Consider the following 8,877-nt stretch of genomic DNA (forward strand, 5'->3'; position numbering starts at 1 on the left):
TAGGATGCGGGTTAATGCCCCTTTCAGGCTGCAAATGTTTTTGGGACATTCAGAGCTCTCTGACACCGTTTTTGGGCCACCAATATTTTCTGGACTTTAGGGGTCTAGGATGCCTGTAAACCCCTTTTTTGGGCATCCAAAGTTTTCAACCTTTTTGCAGGCCTAAGATGCATTTTAAGGCCTTTTTGGGCTCCTAACATATACTGAACTTTCAGGGTGTAGGATGCATTTTCCGTGCCCAAAATATTTTTGGGAAATTCATTGGTCTAGGATGCTGGTTAATGCCCCTTTCAAGCTGCAAATGTTTTTGGGTCATTCAGAGCTCTCTGACAGTTTTTGGGCCACCAACATTTTCTGGACTTTAGGGGATCTAGGATGTCTGTAAACCCCTTTTTTGGGCCTCCAAAGTTGTCAACCTTTTTGCAGGCCTAAGATGCATTTTAAGGCCTTTTTTGCCTGCTAACATATTCTGAACGTTCACGGGTGTAGGATGCATTTTCCGTGCCCAAAATATTTTTGGGAAATTCAGTCGTCTAGGATGCGGGTTAATGCCCCTTTCAGGCTGCAAATGTTTTTGGGACATTCAGAGCTCTCTAACACAGTTTTTGGGCCACAAACATTTTCTGGATTTTAGGGGGTCTAGGATGTCTGTAAAGCCCTTTTTTGGGCCTCCAAAGTTTTCAATGTTTTTACAGGCCTTAGATGCATTTTAAGGGTTTTTTTGGCTGCTAACATATACTGAAAGTTCAAGGGTATAGGATTCATTTTTTCGTCCCCAATATATTTTTGGGATTTTCAGTGGTCTAGGATGCGGGTTAATGCCCCTTTCAGGCTGCAAATGTTTTTGGGACATTCAGAGCTCTCTGACACAGTTTTTGGGCCACAAACATTTTCTGGACTTTAGGGGGTCTAGGATGTCTGTAAAGCCATTTTTTGGGCCACCAAAGTTTTCAATGTTTTTACAGGCCTTAGATGCATTTTAAGGTTTTTTTTGGCTGCTAACATATACTGAACTTTCAGGGTGTAGGATGCATTTTCCGTGCCCAAAATATTTTTGGGAAATTCATTGGTCTAGGATGCTGGTTAATGCCCCTTTCAAGCTGCAAATGTTTTTGGGTCATTCAGAGCTCTCTGACAGTTTTTGGGCCACCAACATTTTCTGGACTTTAGGGGGTCTAGGATGTCTGTAAACCCCTTTTTTGGGCCTCCAAAGTTGTCAACCTTTTTGCAGGCCTAAGATGCATTTTAAGGCCTTTTTTGCCTGCTAACATATTCTGAACGTTCACGGGTGTAGGATGCATTTTCCGTGCCCAAAATATTTTTGGGAAATTCAGTCGTCTAGGATGCGGGTTAATGCCCCTTTCAGGCTGCAAATGTTTTTGGGACATTCAGAGCTCTCTGACACAGTTTTTGGGCCACAAACATTTTCTGGACTTTAGGGGGTCTAGGATGTCTGTAAAGCCCTTTTTTGGGCCTCCAAAGATTTCAACCTTTTTGCAGGCCTTAGATGCATTTTCAGGGCTTTTTTGGCTGCTAACATATACTGAACGTTCAAGGGTATAGGATTCATTTTTTCGTTCCCAAAATATTTTTGGGAAATTCAGTGGTCTAGGATGCGGGTTAATGCCCCCTTCAGGCTGCAAATGTTTTTCGGACATTCAGAGCTCTCTGAGACAGTTTTTGGGCCACCAACATTTTCTGGACTTTAGGGGGGCTAGGATGCCTGTTAACCCCTTTTTTGGGCCTTCAAAGTTTTCAACCTTTTTGCAGGCCTAAGATGCATTTTAAGGCCTTTTTTTCGGCTGCTATCATATTCTGAACTTTCAGGGATGTAGGATGCATTTTTCGTGCCCAAAATATTTTTGAGAATTTCAGTGGTCTAGGATGCTGGTTAATGCCCCTTTCAAGCTGCAAATGTTTTTGGGGTCATTCAGAGCTCTCTGACAGTTTTTGGGCCACCAACATTTTCTGGACTTTAGGGGGTCTAGGATGTCTGTACACCCCTTTTTTGGGCCTCCAAAGTTTTCAACCTTTTTGCAGGCCTAAGATGCATTTTAAGGCCTTTTTTGCCTGCTAACATATTCTGAACGTTCACGGGTGTAGGATGCATTTTCCGTGCCCAAAATATTTTTTGGAAATTCAGTCGTCTAGGATGCGGGTTAATGCCCCTTTCAGGCTGCAAATGTTTTTGGGACATTCAGAGCTCTCTGACACAGTTTTTGGGCCACAAACATTTTCTGGACTTTAGGGGGTCTAGGATGTCTGTAAAGCCCCTTTTTTGGGCCTCCAAAGTTTTCAACTTTTTTGCAGGCCTTAGAGGCATTTTAAGGGCTTTTTTGGCTGCTAACATATACTGAACGTTCAGGGGTATAGGATTCATTTTTTCGTTCCCGATATATTTTTGGGATTTTCAGTGGTCTAGGAAGCGGGTTAATGCCCCTTTCAGGCTGCAAATGTTTTTGGGACATTCAGAGCTCTCTGACACAGTTTTTGGGCCACCAATATTTTCTGGACTTTAGGGGCTCTAGGATGCCTGTAAACCCCTTTTTTGGGCATCCAAAGTTTTCAACCTTTTTGCAGGCCTAAGATGCATTTTAAGGCCTTTTTGGGCTGCTAACATATACTGAACTTTCAGGGGTGTAGGATGCATTTTTCGTGCCCAATATATTTTCGGGATTTTCAGTGGTCTAGGATGCGGGTTAATGCCCCTTTCAGGCTGCAAATGTTTTTGGGACATTCAGAGCTCTCTGGCACAGTTTTTGGGCCACCAACATTTTCTGGACTTTAGGGGGGCTAGGATGCCTGTAAACCCCTTTTTTGGGCCTTCAAAGTTTTCAACCTTTTTGCAGGCCTAAGATGCATTTTAAGGCCTTTTTTGCCTGCTAACATATTCTGAACGTTCATGGTGTAGGATGCATTTTCCGTGCCCAAAATATTTTTGGGAAATTCAGTCGTCTAGGATGCGGGTTAATGCCCCTTTCAGGCTGCAAATGTTTTTGGGACATTCAGAGCTCTCTGACACAGTTTTTGGGCCACAAACATTTTGTGGACTTTAGGGGGTCTAGGATGTCTGTAAAGCCCTTTTTTGGGCCTCCAAAGTTTTCAACCTTTTTGTAGGCCTTAGATGCATTTTAAGGGCTTTTTTGGCTGCTAACATATACTGAACGTTCAAGGGTATAGGATTCATTTTTTCGTCCCTAATATATTTTTGGTATTTTCAGTGGTCTAGGATGCGGGTTAATGCCCCTTTCAGGCTGCAAATGTTTTTGGGACATTCAGAGCTCTCTGAAACAGTTTTTGGGCCACCAACATTTTCTGGACTTTAGGGGCTCTAGGATGCCTATAAACCCCTTTTTTGGGCTTCCAAAGTTTTCAACCTTTTTGCAGGCCTTAGATGCATTTTAAGGCCTTTTTGGGCTGCTAACATATACTGAACTTTCAGGGTGTAGGATGCATTTTCCGTGCCCAAAATATTTTTGGGAAATTCAGTCGTCTAGGATGCGGGTTAATGCCACTTTCAGGCTGCAAATGTTTTTGGGACATTCAGAGCTCTCTGACACAGTTTTTGGGCCACAAACATTTTCTGGACTTTAGGGGGTCTAGGATGTCTGTAAAGCCATTTTTTGGGCCACCAAAGTTTTCAATGTTTTTACAGGCCTTAGATGCATTTTAAGGGTTTTTTTGGCTGCTAACATATACTGAACGTTCAAGGGTATAGGATTCATTTTTTCGTCCCCAATATATTTTTCGGATTTTCAGTGGTCTAGGATGCGGGTTAATGCCCCTTTCAGGCTGCAAATGTTTTTGGGACATTCAGAGCTCTCTGACACAGTTTTTGGGCCACCAACATTTTCTGGACTTTAGGGGGGCTAGGATGCCTGTAAACCCCTTTTTTGGGCATCCAAAGTTTTCAACCTTTTTGCAGGCCTAAGATGCATTTTAAGGCCTTTTTGGGCTGCTAACATATACTGAACTTTCAGGGGTGTAGGATGCATTTTTCGTGCCCAATATATTTTCGGGATTTTCAGTGGTCTAGGATGCGGGTTAATGCCCCTTTCAGGCTGCAAATGTTTTTGGGACATTCAGAGCTCTCTGGCACAGTTTTTGGGCCACCAACATTTTCTGGACTTTAGGGGGGCTAGGATGCCTGTAAACCCCTTTTTTGGGCCTTCAAAGTTTTCAACCTTTTTGCAGGCCTAAGATGCATTTTAAGGCCTTTTTTGCCTGCTAACATATTCTGAACGTTCATGGTGTAGGATGCATTTTCCGTGCCCAAAATATTTTTGGGAAATTCAGTCGTCTAGGATGCGGGTTAATGCCCCTTTCAGGCTGCAAATGTTTTTGGGACATTCAGAGCTCTCTGACACAGTTTTTGGGCCACAAACATTTTGTGGACTTTAGGGGGTCTAGGATGTCTGTAAAGCCCTTTTTTGGGCCTCCAAAGTTTTCAACCTTTTTGTAGGCCTTAGATGCATTTTAAGGGCTTTTTTGGCTGCTAACATATACTGAACGTTCAAGGGTATAGGATTCATTTTTTCGTCCCTAATATATTTTTGGTATTTTCAGTGGTCTAGGATGCGGGTTAATGCCCCTTTCAGGCTGCAAATGTTTTTGGGACATTCAGAGCTCTCTGAAACAGTTTTTGGGCCACCAACATTTTCTGGACTTTAGGGGCTCTAGGATGCCTATAAACCCCTTTTTTGGGCTTCCAAAGTTTTCAACCTTTTTGCAGGCCTTAGATGCATTTTAAGGCCTTTTTGGGCTGCTAACATATACTGAACTTTCAGGGTGTAGGATGCATTTTCCGTGCCCAAAATATTTTTGGGAAATTCAGTCGTCTAGGATGCGGGTTAATGCCACTTTCAGGCTGCAAATGTTTTTGGGACATTCAGAGCTCTCTGACACAGTTTTTGGGCCACAAACATTTTCTGGACTTTAGGGGGTCTAGGATGTCTGTAAAGCCATTTTTTGGGCCACCAAAGTTTTCAATGTTTTTACAGGCCTTAGATGCATTTTAAGGGTTTTTTTGGCTGCTAACATATACTGAACGTTCAAGGGTATAGGATTAATTTTTTCGTCCCCAATATATTTTTCGGATTTTCAGTGGTCTAGGATGCGGGTTAATGCCCCTTTCAGGCTGCAAATGTTTTTGGGACATTCAGAGCTCTCTGACACCGTTTTTGGGCCACCAATATTTTCTGGACTTTAGGGGGTCTAGGATGCCTGTAAACCCCTTTTTTGGGCATCCAAAGTTTTCAACCTTTTTGCAGGCCTAAGATGCATTTTAAGGCCTTTTTGGGCTCCTAACATATACTGAACTTTCAGGGTGTAGGATGCATTTTCCGTGCCCAAAATATTTTTGGGAAATTCATTGGTCTAGGATGCTGGTTAATGCCCCTTTCAAGCTGCAAATGTTTTTGGGTCATTCAGAGCTCTCTGACAGTTTTTGGGCCACCAACATTTTCTGTACTTTAGGGGGTCTAGGATGTCTGTAAACCCCTTTTTTGGGCCTCCAAAGTTGTCAACCTTTTTGCAGGCCTAAGATGCATTTTAAGGCCTTTTTTGCCTGCTAACATATTCTGAACGTTCACGGGTGTAGGATGCATTTTCCGTGCCCAAAATATTTTTGGGAAATTCAGTCGTCTAGGATGCGGGTTAATGCCCCTTTCAGGCTGCAAATGTTTTTGGGACATTCAGAGCTCTCTGACACAGTTTTTGGGCCACAAACATTTTCTGGATTTTAGGGGGTCTAGGATGTCTGTAAAGCCCTTTTTTGGGCCTCCAAAGTTTTCAATGTTTTTGCAGGCCTTAGATGCATTTTAAGGGCTTTTTTTGGCTGCTAACATATACTGAACGTTCAGGGGTATAGGATTCATTTTTTCGTTCCTAATATATTTTTGGGATTTTCATTGGTCTAGGATGCGGGATAATGCCCCTTTCAGGGTGCAAATGTTTTTGGGACATTCAGAGCTCTCTGACACAGTTTTTGGGCCACGAATATTTTCTGGACTTTAGGGGCTCTAGGATGCCTGTAAACCCCTTCTTGGGGCATCCAAAGTTTTCAACCTTTTTGCAGGCCTAATATGCATTTTAAGGCCTTTTTGGGCTGCTAACATATACTGAACTTTCAGGGTGTAGGATGCATTTTCCGTGCCCAAAATATTTTTGGGAAATTCAGTGGTCTAGGATGCGGGTTAATACCCCTTTCAGGCTGCACATGTTTTTGGGACATTCAGAGCTCTCTGAAACAGTTTTTGGGCCACCAACATTTTCTGGACTTTAGGGGGTCTAGGATGCCTGTAAACCCCTTTTTTGGGCCTTAAAAGATTTCAACCTTTTTGCAGGCCTAAGGTGCATTTTAAGACCTTTTTGGGCTGCTAACATATACTGAACTTTCAGGGTGTAGGATGCATTTTCCGTGCCCTAAATATTTTTGGGAAATTCAGTGGTCTAGGATGCTGGTTAATGCCCCTTTCAAGCTGCAAATGTTTTTGGGTCATTCAGAGCTCTCTGACAGTTTTTGGGCCACCAACATTTTCTGGACTTTAGGGGGTCTAGGATGTCTGTAAACCCCTTTTTTGGGCCTCCAAAGTTTTCAACTTTTTTGCAGGCCTAAGATGCATTTTAAGGCCTTTTTTGCCTGCTAACATATTCTGAACGTTCACGGGTGTAGGATGCATTTTCCGTGCCCAAAATATTTTTGGGAAATTCAGTTGTCTAGGATGCGGGTTAATGCCCCTTTCAGGCTGCAAATGTTTTTGGGACATTCAGAGCTCTCTGACACAGTTTTTGGGCCACAAACATTTTCTGGACTTTAGGGGGTCTAGGATGTCTGTAAAGCCCTTTTTTGGGCCTCCAAAGTTTTCAATGTTTTTACAGGCCTTAGATGCATTTTAAGGGCTTTTTTGGCTGCTAACATATACTGAACGTTCAGGGGTATAGGATTCATTTTTTCGTTCCCAATATATTTTTGGGATTTTCAGTGGTCTAGGATGCGGGTTAATGCCCCTTTCAGGCTGCAAATGTTTTTGGGACATTCAGAGCTCTCTGACACAGTTTTTGGGCCACCAACATTTTCTGGACTTTAGGGGGTCTAGGATGCCTGTAAACCCCTTTTTTGGGCCTTAAAAGTTTTCAACCTTTTTGCAGGCCTAAGATGCATTTTAAGGCCTTTTTTGGGCTGCTAACATATACTGAACTTTCAGGGGTGTAGGATGCATTTTTCGTGCCCAATATATTTTTGGGAATTTCAGTGGTCTAGGGTGCGGGTTAATGCTCCTTTCAAGCTGCAAATGTTTTTGGGACATTCAGAGCTCTCTGACACAGTTTTTGGGCCACCAACATTTTCTGGACTTTAGGGGGTCTAGGATGCTTGTAAACCCCTTTTTTGGGCCTTCAAAGTTTTCAACCTTTTTGCAGGCCTAAGATGCATTTTAAGGCCTTTTTTGGGCTGCTATCATATTCTGAACTTTCAGGGGTGTAGGATGCATTTTTCGTGCCCAAAATATTTTTGAGAATTTCAGTGGTCTAGGATGCCGGTTAATGCCCCATTCAAGCTGCAAATGTTTTTGGGTCATTCAGAGCTCTCTGACAGTTTTTGGGCCACCAACAGTTGCTGGACTTTAGGGGGTCTAGGATGTCTGTAAACCCCTTTTTTGGGCCTCCAAAGTTTTCAACCTTTTTGCAGGCCTAAGATGCATTTTAAGACCTTTTTTGCCTGCTAACATATTCTGAACGTTCACGGGTGTAGGATGCATTTTCCGTGCCCAAAATATTTTTTGGAAATTCAGTCATCTAGGATGCGGGTTAATGCCCCTTTCAGGCTGCAAATGTTTTTGGGACATTCAGAGCTCTCTGACACAGTTTTTGGGCCACAAATATTTTCTGGACTTTAGGGGGTCTAGGATGTCTGTAAAGCCCTTTTTTGGGCCTCCAAAGTTTTCAACCTTTTTGCAGGCCTTAGATGCATTTTAAGGGCTTTTTTGGCTGCTAACATATACTGAACGTTCAGGGGTATAGGATTCATTTTTTCGTTCCCAATATATTTTTGGGATTTTCAGTGGTCTAGGATGCTGGTTAATGCCCCTTTCAGGCTGCAAATGTTTTTGGGACATTCAGAGCTCTCTGACACAGTTTTTGGGCCACCAACATTTTCTGGACTTTAGGGGGTCTAGGATGCCTGTAAACCCCTTTTTTGGCCTTCAAAGTTTTCAACCTTTTTGCAGGCCTAAGATGCATTTTAAGGCCTTTTTTGGGCTGCTAACATATACTGAACTTTCAGGGGTGTAGGATGCATTTTTCGTGCCCAAAATATTTTTGGATATTCAGTCGTCTAGGATGCAGGTTATTGCCCCTTTCAGGCTGCAAATGTTTTTGGGACATTCAGAGCTCTCTGACACAGTTTTTGGGCCACAAACATTCTCTGGACTTTAGGGGGTCTAGGATGTCTGTAAAGCCCTTTTTGGGCCTCCAAAGTTTTCAACCTTTTTGCAGGCCTTAGATGCATTTTAAGGACTTTTTTTGGCTGCTAACATATACTGAACGTTCAGGGGTATAGGATTCATTTTTTCGTTCCTAATATATTTTTGGGATTTTCAGTGGTCTAGGATGCGGGATAATGCCCCCTTCAGGCTGCAAATGTTTTTGGGACATTCAGAGCTCTCTGACACAGTTTTTGGGCCACGAATATTTTCTGGACTTTAGGGGCTCTAGGATGCCTGTAAACCCCTTTTTTGGGCATCCAAAGTTTTCAACCTTTTTGCAGGCCTAAGATGCATTTTAAGGCCTTTTTGGGCTGCTAACATATACTGAACTTTCAGGGTGTAGGATGCAATTTCCGTGCCCAAAATATTTTTGGGAAATTCAGTGGACTAGGAT

Source organism: Ambystoma mexicanum, chromosome 14, assembly GCF_040938575.1.
Source record: "Ambystoma mexicanum isolate Mex_15411 chromosome 14, UKY_AmexF1_1, whole genome shotgun sequence".
NCBI classification, from domain to species: Eukaryota; Metazoa; Chordata; class Amphibia; order Caudata; family Ambystomatidae; genus Ambystoma; species Ambystoma mexicanum.